The sequence below is a fragment of the Petaurus breviceps genome, unplaced genomic scaffold (assembly GCF_028583685.1).
Source record: "Petaurus breviceps papuanus isolate PSGF00001 unplaced genomic scaffold, PetGlider_PUasm1.0 90822, whole genome shotgun sequence".
Classification (NCBI taxonomy): Eukaryota; Metazoa; Chordata; class Mammalia; order Diprotodontia; family Petauridae; genus Petaurus; species Petaurus breviceps.
In genome coordinates this window covers 18,013,724-18,018,299 of record NW_027187351.1, presented here as the reverse complement: position 1 = coordinate 18,018,299, position 4,576 = coordinate 18,013,724, and the positions used below count along the sequence as shown (strand labels likewise).

The 4,576-nt window shown below is 34.2% G+C and overlaps 1 pseudogene; it reads right to left on the bottom strand.

Moving 5' to 3' along the window:
- Positions 1-338: 338 nt before the first annotated feature.
- LOC138148077 (large ribosomal subunit protein uL1 pseudogene) lies at positions 339-795 on the bottom strand (annotated as a pseudogene).
- Between the last annotated feature and the right edge of the window lie 3,781 nt (positions 796-4,576).

Here is a 4,576-nt window from a genome sequence, read left to right as displayed (position 1 = left end):
AAATGCAACCAAAATGATGAGGAAAACAGAAAACTGGGGGAAAATTTCAGCAAGTATCATTGATTAATGCCTCTTTTCTCATATATATGGAGTACTGAGTAAAATTTGTACAACTCCAAGTCATTTCCTAATAAATAAATGGTCAAAGGAAATGAAAAGTCAGTTTTCAGACAAAGAAATCAAAGATGTCTATAGTCATTTAAAAATGCTCAATATCACTTGGATCAGAGAAAGGAAAATTAAATAATTCTGAGCTACTGCTTCACACCTATCAGATTGGTTAACATGACTGAAAAGGTTCATGTTGGTTGTTGGGAGGGATGTGAAGAAATTTTTTTTTTCATTAGCAGCTTCTGCCATTTATTAACACCATGTTGATTTAATACAGCCGCTGGGGTTTGCCCATGGTGCTCTTGATATACAATGCCCTCACATTTTGCCAAGTTTCTTCAGAAGAGAAACCAGGAAATTGACAGCCAAATAGATGTTGTAGGCAAGCTCATCATCTGTCATCTTCACGTGGCCAACAGCCACCACTAGACACATCACCTTCTTCATCTGGAACTTGATAGTAGATTTAACCTCATCAACCTTTGCCACCATATTCTCATTGTGGGTGAGCAGAGATGGAAACTTTCTGGCTTTGTTCAGACCAGGGCCCAGAATTCGAGGAATTTGCTTGATCAAAGACTCAGAGGCCAAAAAGGCATCATATTGTTTAGCCAGTTTCTTGACCAATTTCTTGTTCTTATTCAACTTCTTCAGGGCCTCGATGTCCATGTGGGAGATTTCTACAGCCTTAAGGATGTGAGGAAATTGGAACAATAATGCATTGTTGATGGAGTTGTGAGCTTATCTGAGCATTCTGTAGAGCAATTTGGAACTATACCCAAAGGGTTATAAAACTGTGCATACCCTTTAATCCACCATTACCAATGCAAGCTCTGTATAACAAAGAGATCATAAAAAAAGAAATGGAATTATTTGTTCAAGAATATTTATAGCAGTTATTTTGTGGTATCTAACAATTGGAAATCAAGCAAACAACAACCTATAAATAGTCTGAGTTGCCTGAGTGGTCACCAAGCTGACCAGTTACAGTCAACTCATCCTGGCTTGTCCTGCCTTGGCCTGTTCTGTCTTCTCCTCTCCTCACTTGGGGTACTATGCCCTTACCTGAGGGTGTTCTGCCCAAAGAGAGGTAAATTTAATGGCCAAAACCTATCTAGTTTTATCATGAAGTTTACTGGCTAGATTTCTTTCTCAACTACTGTGCTTTAAACCCAAATCACTCAGAATCTCATTGATCAAAAAACAATAGGTTCCTGCCCAGATATCACTTCATGGTTATTTTGGGGACTTCCTGGCCCAAATAGAATGTGAATAGTAAATGTTTCTCTTTTCACCAGCAATCCAGAGGGTCTTCTGCTCCCAGTTTGATTTTTTTTTTATCAGAGTGCCTATTATGTGACTCACTTAATTAAAGGGACTTATTCACTGAATGGGCATAGCCTCACTCAAATTGAGATATTGTAAAGACCTTAGCTTAAAAAGGCCAAGCTCTCCCACTGCATTTTGTGCCATCACCAGTCATCCTGATCAATATCTGGCTACTGGACCCAGATGACTCAGGAGGAAAAAGGGAGGCTGGTAACTTTGTATAGCCCTCCCTCACTCAAATCAGATTCAATTGCAATTCATGTCATCATCTCCTTGATTTCATGGCCCTCTATAAGCATGAAGGGCAAAGCATTCACACGTACAACCACTAAAATGGAATATTATTGTGCTATGACAAATGACAAGCAGAATAATTTCAGAAAAACCTGGAAAAACTTATATGAACTGATGCATAGTAAAGTTAACAGAACAAGGAGAACATTGTACACAGTAACAATAATATTGTTCAATGAGGAACTATGAATGACTTAGCTATTCTGAGCAACATAATGATCCAAGATAATCACAAAGATATAATAACGAATCATACTATCCTCCACCAGAGATAGAACTGATGCTGATAGAATACATACTGAAGTGTTTTTTTCCACTTTCTTCATTTTTTCCATCCAAATGAAACCTGTTATTGTATTTTCTGACAGATAATTTTTAGGAGTTTAATTGGAATGGCATTATATATGTTAGATAAAATTGTCGTTGTTATTATATTAACTATAATATAGTTCTAACTAACTATATTAACCCATGCACAATAAATATTACTTCAATTATTCCAATCTAACATTGTTTATATAAAATGTGTTCTGTGTTTATATTCATAAAGTTCCTTAGTGTATTGTTATCAAGTCCTCATTGTGTATTATGGCCTCTTTTTAAAGTGAGCATGCCTTTTAAAATGCACATGGTATTATGTAAAAGTCCTTTTATCATTGACTGTTAAACATTTATTTTTCTATTACTAAATAATATATCATTTTATTCTTTCCAGTAATTAGAGGAATGCAACACTTTTATAAGTATTGATTATGTTAGCTGTCCATGTTTCCAAGAAGCAATAATTTTGTATTTTTAATGCAGCTTTGAACAACCAATGATTGTTATCATAGGTGCTCCAAAATCAATACACTTCTGGGCCTTCTTATTTTACACAATTTTAATTCAAGCTTCTATACCAATCTTACTTAAAGGTTCTGCATAATAAATTCATGGCCTTCTTCTGCTTTAATAACTTAGGAGTTCCAAAGTTCCTCTCTGCTTAGCCATATGTTGAATCTCACTAAAATTTCCAACAAAAATGTCCTTAGATATTTTAGCTAATGGACTACAAGGTTACACAGATAGTGGGCCAGCTTTGGAATAAGGAAGAAATTATTTTACATCCAACCTGACATATTTACTAGCTATCTGATCTTGGTTAAATCACTTAACACCTTTCCCCTCAATTTCCTTATTTGTGAGAGGGCAATAATAGCACCTAACTACCAGGATTGTTGCATTTATCTAATGAAATACTATTTGTAAAGCACTTAGTAATTACAATGCCTGACACATATAAAAATGTTAGTTATTATCATCATTATTTTACACTACATTTGCATATGCATAATTTACAGTTACATACTGTATTCCATTTATAGTCATAATACACATTTACATATGATTTGGAATGCTTATAATTTTAATTTCAGGTAGTTCTCATCCTTTATTTGACAAAGTTTGGAATCACCAGGAGGGGTGCAACTTTCTTTTATCTATAGAATTTCTATATTTGTAGATTTTTATATTCATTTCCTTTCTTTTGTAGAGAGACAATATTCATAAACAAATTACAGCACAATGTGTCTTCTACAAAAGCATTGCATAAGGATCTCACATTTTGGCATGAACAATTAATATTTATACAATGAACATTGCATAAGATTAGAGGTCCATATAAAACTCAGGATCATTTTGCATTTTTCTTTATTTTATGCATTGCTGTAGGAAAATATCATTATCAAATAGTCAAATTAATGGTGACCAACCTTTCCCTATGATTAATAGAAAAGGTTTTTTTAAAGATACAAAATAAATCCTCATGTATCTCTATTATTTTGTACCTCCCTAATGCAAGAGTGTGAAAGTTTAATGGTCAGTTTTAATATGAATAGGTCAGGACCAGTTCCTGGAATTTGGCAGAGACATCAGGATATATACTCTCAGCAAGACTTTTGAAATGGAGGAATGAACCCTTAGCAAGAAGTTTGAAAAGAGACCTCAGTGACTGGAATGGTGATTATGCTGCTCGAGAGATGGCCAGTCTCAGAGCCAAGACACGAATAATAGTACTGATAGGGCTTTTTAGTATTGATAGTGGTTTTAGCACAAGGATTCTGATTCTTTTCAAAAAAGCCTATTCATACTATGTATACAGATGTCAATTTATTCCAAATCTGGAGCTTTCAAAGACTACAACAGACTGGTAGAACAACAAGTACTAAAGAAAGCTTGCCAAGTAAGACTGTAAGAGAGATTCCCCATCAGGATATTTTTCTGAGACCATGGAGACATGATGGGATTACATTAAATGCCCTACAGCATGAAAATGTGATGTGATCAAGAATTTAACCCTCATACCTGATCTCTGTATCTTCTCATTCTCCCCCATGATGGTGTATATATATTAGTAGTAGACCATATATTTTCTTTATAAGAGAGACTATTCTGTTTTAAATTTTCTCCCTATTCTATTTCAGTAAGAATCTTTGCTTTAAGTTATTTTGCCCTCAATCTGACTACTGAAATATAGAAATAGCATGTACTATAATTATCAATTGTCATAGAATACCTTGAACCTGAAATAGTTGTAACCCAAGGTACCAACCTTTAATTGCAAGTTATGCCAAAGTATACTACATTAAGAAAATCCCAGATAAAAACTTTAATGAAAAATGTACAAAATACTTGTGAAGAACCCATTAAAACACACAGATATTATATAAATTAAAATATAAAGCAACAGTAATAGAAATTAAAGAAGACCCACATCATTTGGAACATATTCCAAATATATCTATATCTAGATAGACAGACAGACAGACAGACAGACAGACAGACAGACAGACAGACAGACAGA